This window comes from Centruroides sculpturatus, unplaced genomic scaffold, assembly GCF_000671375.1.
Source record: "Centruroides sculpturatus isolate CEXI.00-Female unplaced genomic scaffold, Cexi_2.0 scaffold420, whole genome shotgun sequence".
NCBI lineage: Eukaryota > Metazoa > Arthropoda > Arachnida > Scorpiones > Buthidae > Centruroides > Centruroides sculpturatus.
In genome coordinates, this window is record NW_019384618.1 from 375,055 (window position 1) to 393,217 (window position 18,163).

The following is an 18,163-nucleotide window of genomic DNA, read 5'->3' on the forward strand; positions in this document are numbered from 1 at the left end:
TATTCACATGAATTTTTAAATGTATTCTGTGTTTACATCGCTATTAATTATTAATTATAACTGTATTATTCAGTTTTTCTTACAAATGTCTCATTCTTTACGGAAAAATATTCATTTATTCTAAATTCTCTCTCCATTTTATTTGAATTACTCTAGTTGTTTATTATTTTTATAGAAATTTGTTATTGAAATTTGCAATTTTGAAATCTGCTCTCTTTAAAACTTAACTTTTCATACATTTTTTCAAGACTTTTTAGTAATTATTTCAATGAAAAAGTTAAACGGTAACTACTATGATAATATCATTGCATATTGTAAGATTTTAAAAATTAATTATATTTTATTTAACTTGCTTTAGATTATTCAATTCCGAATAAAGTTTCGAGGGTTTTAATTTGTCCAATTACAAGAAAATTAAAGAAAAATAAATTACTGTAGGAAGGTATCGTTGAAATAAATTACAGTTACTTGAAGGATACTGTCTCTCAGAATGATCATTGATATGATTATATCTTTTCACTGTTTTATGTATATTCCTTTCATCGTGAACATAATATTAAAACTACTGAATTACTCATTGGAATAATCAGACAATACAGGTCAACTTTTATTGTACTTCCTATCTATCAATCATCTTTCTCCGCCCATTTGTTATGCATCTAATACTGCTGTCAATGTATATTTACTTTGATTTTATCACATTTTCACTAGTTAAATTTTTGTATTCCTTAACAATATATGATATTAACAAAAGGAATAGAATATAATCATCATAAAATATAAAAGTTTAAAATTAGAATAAATAATTTCACTTTACAATAGATTTAGTTGTAAAGAAGTGTTGAAATACATAGTTATAATGCTATAATTCTTATATTTGTTAACATTTTGAACTGTTATCGTCTTTTTAAATGTGAATACCTTATTATTATTATTTTAGATAAATAGAACAAATTTTTATTGGCTTATAACAAATTATATATTTAATAATAGCTATATTGAAAGTGTAGTCTAACCCATTATTAACTTCTTTAAACTATAAATTGAACATTTCTTTTTAATTATAGCTTATTATTAAACATCTACGTGATAAATATTTTAATATAGAGCAAAAAAAATTAAAATAGTTTTTTCTCTTTCAATTTACTTCAATTTATCAATTAGTTTTAGTAAATAGAGCTTATTAAACTATTGTTATGTCGAGCATCAGATAACCTTTTAATGGATTTTTAATAAAGATTTACTTAATATTATCGATCATTTTTAAGAAAATAAGTTAATTTGTGGAAAATTATACGTTTTATATGCTTACTTTTACATAAGAAACTGCAAATTATCTCATTTAAGCTTCATTATATTATAAAGAATGAGAATTATTCACATAAACATAGTTCTCGTAATAATGTATTAATATGAACAAATGAGCCTTCTATACAAAGAGATATAGGCCTATTATTTAAAATTTTGAATGTTCTTTCTCTTTATTTAGTTTTGATAAAATCTATTTACTGCCATTTCACATATGCTTGAATATTTGAGTGCTTGAGAAATGTCCTTCAAGGAATCACAATATCCATCTCTTTTTAAAGCTGAACCTAGAAATTTGCGTTCCATAAAGAAGACGTTGCCCCTTTACGGACGCATTCATAGACGTAGCGAATGGCTACAAGGAGGAAATAGGACCACCATCTGTCTTATTTGACTGTAGGGTAAGGCGTGGTAAGAAAAATGCTATATATTTGTTTTTTACCCCAAGATTAAATAGCCTTTATTTATACAAAACCTTAATTTTGTAAATTTTACTTTGTATTCTCTTTATTCTGTTATTTTCCTCCTTTCTCATAACGTTACATCAATATAAATTATTGTTATTAATTATTACCATTTACAAATTCATTTTATTCATAAAACATTAAAAAATTTAAATATTTGTCTTAAACAGGAATAAATTTAAAAACTGATTTATTTATTATTTTCCTGATATTTTAATGAAGATATCGCTACTGTTAATGATAATTCGTACATATTTATAATTATATTTATAAAAAGTATTTATCATAATTCGTTTATATTATAATACTTAATTTCGATTATGAACTTTTAAACTAGTTAATTTGCTTATTAAGCTATTATTTTAGGTATGTTTGTAGAATTTAATGAATAATAAAAACTTGAAAGCCTCGAGGTTGTAGAAAATATAACCTCTGGGAAAAAAGAAAACCGATAAAAATGACATTTATTTATTTATTTTTTAATTTAAAAAAATTAATTAGACTCCATCCACATTTTAAACTGCTTTATCAATGACTTCCAGTAACAGCTTAACTGTTTTTCTGAACTACTTCCATTAAATTTGAATTGCATATTATATTAAATCTACATTTTATAAAAATAATATTTTATTTTTATTTACTAATTTTAATTTAATTCTGTGTTAACAGAAGTTTAATGATTTAAATTTAAAAAGTTCATTAAAAATTAGAAGAATGTTAAGTCTTTTTTGCAGTAGGATTCACCGATGTAAAATAATTTATTCAATGTTAAATATTTTAATTATCAGGAGAAGTGTTATCTGACGTTTCTAATTAGTAAAAATTTTGACAAGTAATAAAAGAATTTTAAATCTTTCATTNAGTAAACAATTTATGTTTCCTTTCATGTGTTATTTTTTGTGTTTGTGCTTCAATGCATCACTTGTGCCCATAATTTCCTATACAAAAAATGTTTTTTGTTGTGTGCTCTATCACCCCTTAAAGTTTGTCCCATGAATTCTGAATTATCCTGTATAGTTTGTTTTAATTTATATTACGAGTAAGGATATATATATATAATTCTAACAAATATTTATATATATTGTTTTAATTCACATTTATATATATGTTATAAATTTTAAATTATCTGTGTAATAATATATTTGTGAAATTTTAGCCCTCTTCCACCTGATGTGGTTGTCTGGCCACACTCAACTAATGATGTTAGCCGAATTGCAAAACATTGTTATAAGCATTCTGTACCTATGATTCCTTTTGGAACAGGAACTGGTTTAGAATTAGGTATAGGAGCACCATCTGTAAGTAATATTTTTACTTAAAAATGAACAAAAATGCTTTTATTTAAAACATTTATAATGTGAGAAGTTTCTCTAGTTCTTTGAAATTTTTATTTTATTTTATTTTATTTTATTTATTATAAAACTGATCTTAAAGTTCTCTATTTATGAGGATAATACTTCATTATTATTTATAAAATAGAAATGTTTGTTGATTGGATATTGCTTTTTGATAGTATGATAAGAATGTTGTAATAGTTACTATTCTTTAGTAGCTATAGTATTTTTGTTTTTAATTCCTGAAATGTTTAAAATAAATTGTCTATTTTTTCAAATATGAGAAATATGAAAGCTTGAAAGTCATTTTGAATAAAAATTTCAAATGCTTTGAAATTTTTATTCAAAATGCCAAGATTTTATAATCTAAAATTTTTGTATTCATGGACACCATTAACTGGTTATATACCCTTTGATATAATTCATAAAAACTCAATAACTTACTCTTTTCAATTCAATTTAAAATTTGGAATCATTTCAATAAAAAAAAATATTGAATATTTTTTATTCATTCTGTCTAACACTGTTTAGTCGCAGATTACTTACGATTCTTAAGTTCTATATCTTTTTCATACAAATAACCTGGTTATTTATTTAAAAATTGGTTATCTTAAAATTTTTATGAAAGCTGTAATTATACCGAAATACAGCAAAACTTTGATTTAGCGTTATCGTTTGTTTGCCTTGACACTAAATCGAGTCTGACGCTAAACAAAAGTATTCTAAACAATAAGAATTATACACTGTAGCAAAGATGACGAACTAAACATTGCTTCGAGAACCATATTTAAGGGCCGACGATGTGACAACGTAACATAACGTTATCGTGTTAATGATGCCATGACAATGCTAAGTCTTATTGTTGTCAATCAAGTTATGTTTATTTACTGTATAAACATTGAAATAATGTGATTTCTCCCTTGTAATATATTTTAAAATAATTTTTGCAGCGGTATAATGATATTAGCTGAACTTTTCATTTAAAATCTCTGAATAACTTAGAAATACTACACCGCTGACGTTAGAGAACGACATGCAATTCGTGAGTAGCGCTTTGGCCATAGTAACGAGGTCTTCATAAAAAATTTGAGCTCGATAAATTGAAATTACATGATTTAACGATAAAAGAAATATCGTTTACAATGCAAAATTGTACTGTACTTCTGGTAAGTCACTAAAGGATTCTTTATTTAATATATTATTTTTGAGAAAGACCCGTTTGCAATTATTCACTGGCGCTTCTTTAGCAGGGCACTATATCGAGGTTTGACTGAATATCAACACACATATTGATTATAGAAAGTATCTTAGATTTCTTAAATAGATAATTGGCATGTTTCAAGATATGACTTGGCAAAGATAAAGATATTCTATAAGGATGTAATGTTTTGCATACAAAAACAATAGTTCTGATATTTGATTTTAACGTTTAAATTCAAATTTGCTAATAGTTCAATGTTATAATTTAGGAGAAAAGTAATTTATTTCATTTCAAGAGAACTATAATCATTAGAAATTATGACAAAGACGATAGAATATCATTATTAAAAAATAATAAATTTTATTTAATTTATTTCTAAAAGAAAAGATTTAAAATAAGGTAGTAAATACATATAATTATTTAAATATATTAAAATTAATATTAATCGAGATATTTNATAATAAATTTTATTTAATTTATTTCTAAAAGAAAAGATTTAAAATAAGGTAGTAAATACATATAATTATTTAAATATATTAAAATTAATATTAATTGAGATATTTTTAGAATTTATATGAAACATTAATCTCATTAGTTTATATAATTTTATTAATGAATTATAATTATAATAATTATTATTGCAAATTAGAGACAGATCAAACTGTTTTTCAATTTAAAAAAAACTATATGTCCCGATGCTATTGGAATAGAAACTTCAAGCAATAAAGTTCGCAAGATTTATAATTAGTCTCCATCAAGCTTCTGAAGGTGTATACAATTACAAGAGGAATAAAAATTCATTGAAAATAATTTAAAATTCAAAATAATTTTGAAAATTTTTTCAAAATTTCATTCATTCTAATTCGGTTTAGTTTTATTCTATTCTAATTGTATACGCCTAGAAGACGTTGCAAGATTTATAAAGTTTTTGTTCTACTGATATTAGTAGTTATACATGTAAATAGTTAAATATATAAATGTAATTATGTATAATATTTTAATAAAATTAGAGGTTCTTTCGTATTGAAAGTTAAAATAAATTAATAAAAATTAATTTCTATAACAGCATACAGCCTACGAGTTGACTGTCATCTACTATTTTTCATATAGGCCTTATTTTTTAAAACTCTTTCACGCTGTGGGCACTAAGAGGGCTTCATTTTAGCAAGCTCATTATGGGTTCGGCCAGGCCCACAATGGGGCGGCCAGATGGTGAGGGACGGGGATCGACATATCCGTCCCTCACCATCGTGGTCGGGTCACTTCACATTCGGGGTGGTCGATCCCCCGTCTCTCACCATGGTGAGGGACGGGGGATCGACCACCCCCCAAAAATTTCTAGAGATTATTCGGCCCGTCCGGATTCGATCCTGGGTCCCCCAAAGCGGTAGGCTGCCACTTTGACCGTTCGATCATCCGGCCGAATTTCATACAGGCTTAATGAATAGAACTGTAGTAGAAATTCATTAAATTAAAGAATTTTTGACATTTTTTACATCCTACGTTAAGTTCATAGGGTTAATTAAATATTAAATCTTACCTAGTGCAGTTTTAATCTGTGAGAACCTTACGCAATCATGGACTTGTGAGGCTTCTTTCACATAAGTTTATGTACTGTAAAGTCCGTATCACACGATACTTGACATTGTAAGAGATCTAAGATTAAAATTAAAAATTAATTGTTAGTATTGTGTTGGACTAAGATCGAGTATCGTCAAGCGTATATTTCTGCGTGTCAAACACTTAAAACCAAGTCTTAAATAAAAGCCTAAGTTGTTTATCATTAAAACCGCTATTGGTCTCATCGTTCGACCAATCCAAATACGCCTATTAATTTCGGATTTTTTTTTAGATAATTTATATTATTAGCTATTTAATTATTTAGCCTCAGCAAATATATGTATGTAAAATACAACTCGTCACAAATATCTAATTATTGAAATGGAAGAAATGAAAGAATAATTTATGTATATTTAATCGTTTTAATTTGTCTATACATAGAAAATTAATAGTTTTTTATAGAATAAAGAAGAGATATCAAACTCTCCCTTGAAATTGCTATAGTTATTCGAGCTTTTGTGACACATTATAATAGTTAATTTGCTAAAAAAAAAAACAGTAATATACAGAACAAAAATTAAATTTTAGATGTATTAGACAGTAAATATATTTAGAAGTAAAGTTTTAATTTTATTGTTTTTTAAAATTACTATTTTTAATCACTTTTATTAAAATTGAACTGAATGACAAACGAATGCTAAATAATTTTAATAAGAATGTAAACAAATTTTACATATTTTATCCACTTAAAATTATATATTGTCATAAACAACGTTGATATAAGACAATTATTTATTTTCAATATTAGAACTGATATAATAATAAACCGAAGATAAATCAAATCATGATACGATTGAGTCTGAAATTCTGAGAAAATATAATCACTATAACCTTTAAAATTTCTCACTAGTTATTTTAATTTCAGAATATTTTAAACACAAGACAAATAAATATACAGGCTTAAATTACATGTATGCATATATACCACATTAATTTAATAAAATTCTTTAAAATAAATCAATATGCAATTTTTAACATTAGTTTACTTGTTGATAGAACTTTTATTCTTCAAATCTCTATTAATAAACAAATAATAATGACATGCTTTCTCCTTTTTATGTAAATATGATATAATTATTTAAGAATAAAAAGAGCCATTCTTTAATATATTCGAATAACATTTAAGACGAATTTATTTTATTCTTAATTAATTCTAACGAATAGAATATCTATTAGCGTTAATTATTAACATTAATAAATGGTTGAATTATATTTTAATGTTATTATAATTATAATCTGACTATTATATAGTCGAATTAACTATTGAAATAATGGTAGGGAATAGATTTGATGATTCATTAAACTTTAAGAAATCCGTCGATTCGCTAGACTTACTCTCTTTAGATGTTGATATTTAATCTCATCAAATTTAATTCATCTTTCAAAACTATAAGTTAATATATTATTCTGAAAGAATTAGTCCGCCCACTGTCAATCAATTGTTCGTTTTTACATTTGTATTTTTAATCTTTTAATTCATAGATTTCTATCCTATATCAGCATTATTACATCAAGAATTGCTCAATGTTTCTCGAATAATTTATTTATAAAAAATGGTAATATAGCAACTAAGGTAAACTAATTAATTAACTAAACTTAATTAACAATAATTAGCAACAAAGTTAATTCCATTTGTAAGCACGTTCTGTAAGGTTTCCTGCTTCTATCGACTTTATTTACTTCAAGAAAACAAATTAAATCAAAGTAACTTGAACATAGTTTAGAGATTTTAACAATTATAATTTTTATGTTAATATATATATATATATATAGTANTTCTTAAGCAATAAATCAGCAACCACGTCTTCCACATTAAGAAATAAATGTTTGGTTCATTTTCGATACATAATTAAATACAATCCTTCCATATGAGAAAGTCCTGGGTACTGTATCTTCTGTTGTATTTTTCTGTAGACGGCCATGTATAGTATTAATAACTCATTAATTCTTTATTTTTCATATCATTCATACTTAAAATACATAGACTTTATCCAATTCTTACATTTTGATTTTTTAATTATAGTTTCTAGATTTTTATATACGCCTATAGCCTATATTTAGGGAAACCAACTTTATTTTCTGTTTTTAATTTCAAAATTAGGGTTAAAATCAAGCTGATTATGTAGTAATGAAAATTATTATTATATATATATATAATTATTAATTGTGTGATGTAAGAACAAGAAGAATTTCATATAAAACGTATTATTTCCCAACTTATAGATTTTACTTTTGTGAGTAAATCAATTAATGTAAACAATAGTAATCCAAATTAATTATAATATTTGAAATAAATTTAGCTGAAAGTTATTTGTATTTAATTATTAAAATGCAACAAGTCTAAGTAAAAATATTTACTTAATAAAAAATTATTTAATATTAAACAGAAATTTTCTGATATGTTTTCTTGCTAGAAGGCATACTCAACGTTGTGATATCATTAAATAAACATTACTAGAAATTTTATGCATGGATTCACTTATAATTTTACGTTTTGTTACGATCTTGTTTAATATTCAGTTTAATATCTTTTTCATCATATTTGAGGCTGTAACGATTGTCATAAAAGTGATTGATTGATTCATCGCGTAAAAAAATAAATCATAAAATAGCTATTAAATTTATCACAGAAAATAATTAAATTACTTTATATTATTTATATTTGTATTATAAATAAAACTTTAAAAATCAGTAAATAATTTTTTAAATGAATTTTACTACCGTAAAAAATGTAATAATCTGTTTTAAATTTAATATTTCATTATTTATCTTTGAAGACATTATGAAGAAACTACTGAAAACAAAATTTTAAAAATTGCCTTATCTTATACTGAATTTAATTTTCTCTTATTTAAATTCCTTTCATTCAATAAAATTGAATAAAATTGTGGTCACAAGTTAACCTTAACGTGTTGATGCCTCGCGTCGGCTAATCAATCAATCAATCATCCAAGGAGAGCAATTATAGTTTTATTCTAACAAAATTATTTATAAAATTTTAAATTAAAAATAAATTTTAGCGTAATAACAACAGATAAATCAAGACAAGAATGGATAAATCAATACAAGAATAAATTAGTATTATTTTCCAGAGCCATATAACAGAGGAGAAATATGGCGACCGGTCAAAAACGACCCCAAGATTTTTACATTTTTTTGCCTCGGGGACCTTGAAACGTCGAGAAATGTAAAAGATGTTAGAGTTTTTTCTGTAGTATGGATGTTAGTGTGTGTGGAAAGGCATAATTCTTTCACTCACTGTGAAGCTTAATAACTCTTGTGCGTTTTATCGAAAATATGAAATTTTGCAGGAAATTTGTATGTTAAGGGGAAATGTTTGTAAAAATTTTCTGAAAAAATCGAACTATTGGTTCCAGAGATATTAAGAGGATTGGGATCATATCTCAAAATGCTTCCAAGTTATAAAATTTTTTACTCGTACAGATTTTTAGTTTATCAAAAATAAATGTATTTTTTCGAAAATTTCTGAAAAATTACCCAACTCCCAATATTAACGTTTTTTTATTTTTTTGTATAACTTTTGTATAACATAACTTTTAAATTTTAACTTTTTTTAATATGTATGTATTAACAAAATATATATAAAGATATTTTCATTAAAAATCTTTATATATATGGGTAACACTTTTAAAATAGCTAAATAACTCCCATTTTACGAGTAATCATTCGTATCAATAACTTTTCGTAAATCTGCAGACTCATCACTTTGTTTTCATCCTTAATAATTGCTACCAGTATTAATAATTTTTAAGGATGAAAACAAATAAAGAATGCCGGGAAAGTCTAACAATGATATTGCCAACTTTTAAAAAATGTATAGGTAAGATAAGTCACATTAAAAAATAGCTATTATTTTATTTTTCTTAGTAACATGAATTTAGCTTGTCATAAAATAGAGCATAATTCGTAACTCATAAAAGAGTTATCTGATTAATTAGTTAGGTTGAATCTTTTTGTAAGATGGCTACTCACAAAAGGTGTAATATGGTCAATGTAGATTTTACGGAGGTATGATTTGCAAAGGGATCATCCAACATTGAAGAGAAATGAAGAAAACATCCAGAAGTTTCAATAAAAATAAATTATAAAGGTTTAGAGAAATTCGAATCCAAATCGTACATGACAGTAAGAAAATACCTTATTGTTAGAGAAAATGTATCAATAAAATGAATTACAGTAGAGCCTCGATTATCCGACCTAATTGGGGTCTGGGGTTGGTCGGATAATTGAAAGGGCGGATAACCGAAAAGTATGAAAAAATCTATTATTAGTGGAGTATATTATTATATCCCATGTAATTAGTATATTAGTATATTAGTATATCGCTATTAACCTACTTTGCGTTGAATTTTCATCGATGTTAAGCCTAACAAAAATTTTTTAAAATAATAATCATCGCTATTGTATCGTTAAAAATTAGAAAGTTAAGCCTCGTTTAAATACTGGCTCCCTTTCATGGTCGATCCAGTGTTGCCAGCTAAAACACGTAAAAATAANACTTTTGTATAACATAACTTTTAAATTTTAACTTTTTTTAATATGTATGTATTAACAAAATATATATAAAGATATTTTCATTAAAAATCTTTATATATATGGGTAACACTTTTAAAATAGCTAAATAACTCCCATTTTACGAGTAATCATTCGTATCAATAACTTTTCGTAAATCTGCAGACTCATCACTTTGTTTTCATCCTTAATAATTGCTACCAGTATTAATAATTTTTAAGGATGAAAACAAATAAAGAATGCCGGGAAAGTCTAACAATGATATTGCCAACTTTTAAAAAATGTATAGGTAAGATAAGTCACATTAAAAAATATCTATTATTTTATTTTTCTTAGTAACATGAATTTAGCTTGTCATAAAATAGAGCATAATTCGTAACTCATAAAAGAGTTATCTGATTAATTAGTTAGGTTGAATCTTTTTGTAAGATGGCTACTCACAAAAGGTGTAATATGGTCAATGTAGATTTTACGGAGGTATGATTTGCAAAGGGATCATCCAACATTGAAGAGAAATGAAGAAAACATCCAGAAGTTTCAATAAAAATAAATTATAAAGGTTTAGAGAAATTCGAATCCAAATCGTACATGACAGTAAGAAAATACCTTATTGTTAGAGAAAATGTATCAATAAAATGAATTACAGTAGAGCCTCGATTATCCGACCTAATTGGGGTCTGGGGTTGGTCGGATAATTGAAAGGGCGGATAACCGAAAAGTATGAAAAAATCTATTATTAGTGGAGTATATTATTATATCCCATGTAATTAGTATATTAGTATATTAGTATATCGCTATTAACCTACTTTGCGTTGAATTTTCATCGATGTTAAGCCTAACAAAAATTTTTTAAAATAATAATCATCGCTATTGTATCGTTAAAAATTAGAAAGTTAAGCCTCGTTTAAATACTGGCTCCCTTTCATGGTCGATCCAGTGTTGCCAGCTAAAACACGTAAAAATGATATTAAAGTAGCCAAGACAGCCAAATATTGTAGCGCCACATCATTTGAAATTTGCCTACTAGGACGGTCGGTTAACCGAGGGGTCGGTTGATAGGGGGTCGGATAATCGAGGCTCTACTGTATAACGCTTATCAAATCCTAATTCAACACACCTTACACCTCACATCTTTACTCCGAAACATTCTTTGAAAGAATGTTTGATAAGTTTCAGAACTTTAGTTTGTTCATAAGTTTGTTCGTTAAAGTGCGTTAGTTTCATTATGTTGAAAATAGTAATAAAGTTAAGAATAAATAACATAACAATAATGATAATAGATCACGGTACAGTACATCTCATCAGTAGAGACATCATTAATAAAAATATTTTTAATATTAAAAATTAGTCATTCAGAGTTTTGTAACGAAAATTAAAAAGATTTAGGACGAAATGTGTTAGAATAAGTATAAAAATTGAAAATTAAACACAAAAAACGTTTTTAAGTCTTCTGTACAGTACGTCTAATCACAATCATCGAAACACAGTTAACATTAGTGGAGCAAGCGTTATTTACCTCTACCTACACATATGCAAATTGTTTAAAAGCCCCTTTGGCTTCGGATCCTTGTAAAAAATGTTTATAAAAATATTAAAAAATTAGAAGATTTCCGCAAATCTTAATTGTGTTACGTCGGAATGGGCGTTTAGAAAACTTCAAAATGTTTTTTTATATTTACTTTCACCGTTATAAGAATCAAAGACACGATTAAAACTATTCTTATAGATAAACATTTTATTAGTTTTGAATATTTTATTAAATCAGTTTAATTACTTACTTCTTAGATTGAAATGTATATGGTCATTTAACAAAATAACAAGTTGAAAGTAGTTATAAAAAATGCGTAATACTTAATAACTCAAAATATTCTTCTTAAACTATGCTTGTGAATTGTATAATTAATTTATTTCGATGATTAATTGTTAGACTTTGTTTTCGTTTAAATCTATCCATTCACTGCAACATGATATAAATTATAGAAAACCAAGTTATAATTAAAATTTGGAAAAAGAATTTTACATTTTAGTCGAAAATTTAGAAGCAATAATATAGTTCTTTTTGATTTTGGAAATAGCATTTAAGTTTATTATTCTGTAAGATCGTTTAATGTAATATTTTATTTAAAAATAAAATTATAGATCAACTAAACAAGTTAATGTAGGAATTTAAAACTTTTGCATAATTTAATTTAACAGAACAATATTATGTCTAAATGCTCTATGTAAACAGAAGAATCATTAAAAACTGAATTATCATCATCTATGCCTGAAAGTTAATTAAATAGTTCAAATTAATAAAAATAAAATTATAATAAAAATTAATATTAAAAATATCTAAAAATTATAATAATAGTTTTCTCATTATTATTTAAATGTTATTTAACTGCAAACTTGTATTTTTCTTCATCACCACCAAAGAAATATTAGGTTATACTACATATACTACTCGTAATTAAATGAATAGTTAAATTATAAATTATTTTCAATCCCGGCTTTCCATAAATTACTGTGTATTTCTAATTTGAATATCCTTTTAGCGTAGAATAAGAACCAGACAAATAAATTTATTTATGCTCAGATTTTCTTCTTAAATTTATACACAACGAATTATTATAAGAAACTTACATTACAATACTGTATTATAAATTTGTGAAAATACAGTTCAATAATTATTTACATTGCAAAAATAAATTCGAAATGTTAATATATTATTTAAGTTGAATTATTGATATTAGTTTTAAGTTTTAGAATATTTAATAATTATACTTGAATTAATAATTAGATCATTTTAAAAAGAATATGTTTTAAATTAAGGAATAAATATGATTGGNTTTTTGTTGCATTGTACATGAATAATAGAAGCATTCGCTGGTAGATTCTATATATAAGTGTACCTCGACTTATATATGGATTGTTTACAAGCGTACAGTACATTCTATCTTATCAATAAAACAGCCAACATTAATAATAATCACCAATGTTAAGATTTTACCATCAATTTTGATTTTTTTTGATTTATTATTTTTTGTCATTCAAAATAGATGGTTCTTTTATATAAAAAATACATTTTTTTTCAGAGCAAAAAAAAAATTGTACTATAAACAATCAATCAACAGTTACACCGCAACAGATTAACCAACAATTAACTTGTAGAACTTAACAGTCTATTCAATGGCATTAAGACAGTACACAAGCATGAAAATATATATTTTTATATAATATATATATATATATATACCATATATTTTAGATTGCTATAATAGTCTACTAGAATAAAAATTTAAAATGTTGTCATCATTCATTATTAACATAATATAAACTTCAAACAGAAAAATTATATGCCATTATATGAAAAGTAACTGCATATTTGAGGAATCCTCTTCCATGTTCTTATAATGTTAGGACATAACAGGAGTCCGTCATTATTTATGGAATAATACATATAAAATAGCATAACAACTTAAAATAAATTTTGGATTACGCTATTCTAAAACAACGCATGGCATTGTTCCAAATTATAAAATGAAACGCATATTGATGCACAAATGTAATTTTCTTTTCGAATATGTCATTAAAAAATATTAAGCTTTCTTCCCTTCATCTCAATGGATTTGTTGAAACTTCATACATAACAAGATTTATTTCATTCAATTTTGGATATTGAACTTAATGAAATATCCTATATTATTAGGTATATAGCTTATATTGAATAGAATTATAAAATATGAAAATATAACACTTAAAAGTATTTAAGTAGTCTATTATTCAAAGCTCACGCACATAAATATAGACTAAAAATGTCAAGTGAAATTTTATATATTTTGAAATCCATGAGTTATTGAATTTCTTAATGTTTAAAGAGTTATATGAACTTTAGTTAAATTTATCTGAGCTAATATTGAAGAAAAATAAAATAGGAATCTGAAATTTGCTTTTAAATATTTCAAGAAAAAATATATAAGTAGTTTCTAATTATTGTAACAAATAATTTATTTGTTATTTATAAAGAAATCAGTTTTACTAGATTATCCCATCTTTTCTTTTTAGGTTTTCAGTTTTCTTTTTAATAATAATGCATTTCTTTTATTAGAAACTAATACAGAGTCTTTCTGATATTATTTTCTACTACTGGCCAATGAATTGATTCATCATCATTTCTATTTTTAATCTATTTGATGACTATATTAAAAAACATTTATCTAAATCAATCTAATGATGACTTAATTAAATTCACAAACAATTTATCTTGTGAGCTTAATTACCCATTAACATGTGACATAATCAAGTTTTTAATGTATACACATAACTTTACATTTAAATTTGTTGTTTCTTGATTGTGTATAATTTTCTAATTGTACATAAATAAATTCTATGCTTGAAAGTTAATAATTACATTAAGATTTTCATTTGCAAAACATTTCTATCTGTATTCAAATTGTATGCATTTATGATGATGTTATTGAGTTAAAGAAGATTAATGATATAAGTTTTGGCTTTTATTAATTTTATAAATTTGATTACGTTATTAAATAATTGCAAAATAATTTTTAAAGGAAATTAAACATTTTAAAAATTCAACAACTTACATATTTTTTACTTAAATTCTAAAAATCTAAACTTATTAATTTTCTCAAGCAATCAAAAATCGGTTATTATTTATATAAAAAAAATAAATACGAATTAATTATTCAAAATATTTTAAATATAAAAGCATTTTCTACAGTGAGGACATATTTTACATAATTTGAGAATTTTTAAATGTTATTTAATTATTAAGACTTTTATATATATGAAATGAAGAATTTTTTCACAAGTTTTAGGGAGAATAAGAGTATATTCCAATAATCCTTACAATTAATTAACTTTTAATGAGGCATTACCGAATACAACAGAAAAATATGCTAATTTAGATACATTTAAACTATATAGAGTTATAATACAAACATGAATTTCATATTATAAACAAACTTTTGTTTTATAAAACGAAATATAAATCAAATATTAGTGTTATTTTGTACTTAAGTACAATTTTATTCATTGTATAAAACAGTAGCCTCTGTATTAAGAATTCTGCACAGTATGCTGCTGGCAAACAATTTTTTACACAGAAGAACAGAAAGAATATCATGTTAATTAGATCTATCTGTCAGAACTGTCATGAAAGAATTGCAATATAAACATGAGTGTCTGGTTAAAAATTCTGTGCGAGTAGATAAATACAGCAGATATCATACGCGGAGAAAGATTTGAAGGCAATTACATGTGAACTATATAGCCCTTTGCATACATATTAATGTCAGAAGTCTATAAATACCTCAAAAAATTGAATTCATTATTCTTATACATACATTAAGAATATAATTTCAGACTTGAGCTTATCATAGATCAAGATTAGGTTGAAATCACAATGATTTTGTTGTAGATTGTTATGTGGAATATGCTCTTCGTATTTAAAAATTTGTGGAATTTAATGTAATTTTCAAAAAAATATTGTAAAAAACGATTTATTTAATTGTCTTAGTGATATAATTACTATAAAATCGCATAATTGTTGAATTGTTTTTGTTTTCATAATACATTATAAATTATATTCCGTTGTACTGTTGTAAACAGTAAAAATTCATAAAATTTTAAATTATTATGAAAGTTGTATCAATAGATTGAAGATGACATATTCAAATAATTTTTAAATCTTTTCATCCTGAAAGTATTAAGTAATGTGACATATATTAGTCATAAATTAATACAGTATTTTCAGGACAAATGTAATCCAACCGGATCTTATATAATCGTATTTTATGTGAAATAAATAATTGAGATTGACTAATGCAAACGAAGCAAATAAAAATACGAGTCTGAATAAAATCAGTTCTTTGTCTCTCATTGCTATGAGAATTTTTGTGGGTGAGATTTTGTAAAGTTTCAATATCTTAAAAAAATTATTACATTTTTTAATTATAATGTTATATGTGAGATGTACGAGTGATATATAATATGACTATGATATAAAATAATAATAGTCTAGAAATTATTCATTTATCAACAAGTTTTATAGGTCACATAAGAATACGCATTTTTACGATTTTGCCTTGTTAATACGCTACTATGACGATGAATTTTAATTTGATACTATCAATTGGCTCTTTGAAATGTTCTTAATAAAATAATTTAGGATAGAGTCATAAAGAAATGTTTTGAAAAGGCTGCAAAATCCTTTGCAAAGTGTACTCTTAAAAATAGGATAGGTAAGAGGAACCATTTATTAAAGGTGCATACTAAGTTGTAACTTTATTTGTCCATTGGTTTTTATGATACCGTGATAGTAGAGAAAAAGTTTCCAGTTAAATTATTTTTCTTTCTTTAATATTAAAAAAAAATGTGCTTTTAGGCAATCTGATTCTCCCAAAAATTTTGATTAAAAAATTTGGGAAAATCAAGTAGCAAGTCATTATTCTGATGAAATAATTTGATTGATATTTTATGAAACATAATTTTTGTAACATTGTAGAGATAGGTTGATAAACAATTATTGAAATTATGGATTTTGTTAATTTCAATTAAAGTAAAAATTATGTGGTGTAAAACCGGGTGAGATGCTTACAGCTTTTTCAACGCATATAACTTGCTTAAATGTGGTTTCTAGAAGAAATAATTATAAAATGCATCCAAGGGTTATTTTTTAATAAAAGTGAACAAAGTTGAATAAAAGCTCGATTTAACAGAGTGGTAGCAACGAAATGACACCTGTCTGTTTGGGCATCTATCCCGTATCTACGGGAGAGTTGCCTAATGCTTAAAAATGAGATGCCTGTTTTATTTAACATTTAATTTAATCAACACTTTGCACTTTTTGTATTTTCACATACTGTAATATACATTGTGCATTTTTTGTGCCATCATTTTTTTGAACATTGTGCAATGAATTTAATCAACTTTACTTGTCTCGATTTTGTGACTTAATTATATGATAAACGAGTTGTTTTTTTTTCATTTTGAGTACCTAACATTAAATTTAATCCAAGAGCTCGCTTTCCTAAATTACTGTCTTTAAGTCTTCTGTAAAGAGTACGATATGGAATGTTAAACTCTCTGCTTGCTTGACAATAATTCAGACGATTAGTATGTACTGTTTCACTGAAGAACTAAGTTCTTTTTTGGCCCCTTTTCCTCTATTGGGCCAGTTTCCCTTCTTTTGTATTCGGAAGGCGTCTAAAATTAATAAATTTAATTAAAGTTCATAATAAAATATTCCAGAAAAAGTATGCATCTCTCCCTTAAATTAACTAGGCATCTCACCCAAACCATATCGGAGAGATGCTATTTCAGTATTTTAGATTAAAATTATTAGGAGGGCCTCTGGCTTCGACTACAACACGACCAACTATTCCTACTTTCACAAGAAACAGAAATATCACGTATGCCTAAGCATATTAGAATTTTGGAACATTTGGTATAAACATGAATGTTGCAAAAAAGTTTATAGAGCGATGATAAACATAAACCTATTTTTTAATGAAAATTGGCAAAACAACCATTCGAAAAATAATGAAACATAAAAACGTTAAGCATAGTCACCATTAAAGTGACTAACGACTTGTTTTACTGATATTATTTGAATAAACAACCTCTAGTCGTCTCATCCAGTTTTACCTTATTAATTAAATCATAATTCTTGAAATGGATTGGTATGGAAACAAATAGTA

General features: G+C 25.1%; 1 long non-coding RNA gene across 1 annotated transcript in view; it reads right to left on the reverse strand.

Annotated features, from left to right (window-relative positions):
- Positions 1-18,163, reverse strand: part of LOC111625412 — a 120,868-nt gene that overhangs the window by 10,979 nt on the left and 91,726 nt on the right. Inside the window, exon 3 of the long non-coding RNA XR_002756723.1 lies at positions 5,848-5,963. This is a non-coding gene — a long non-coding RNA (uncharacterized LOC111625412). The remainder of the gene's footprint in view (positions 1-5,847; positions 5,964-18,163) is intronic.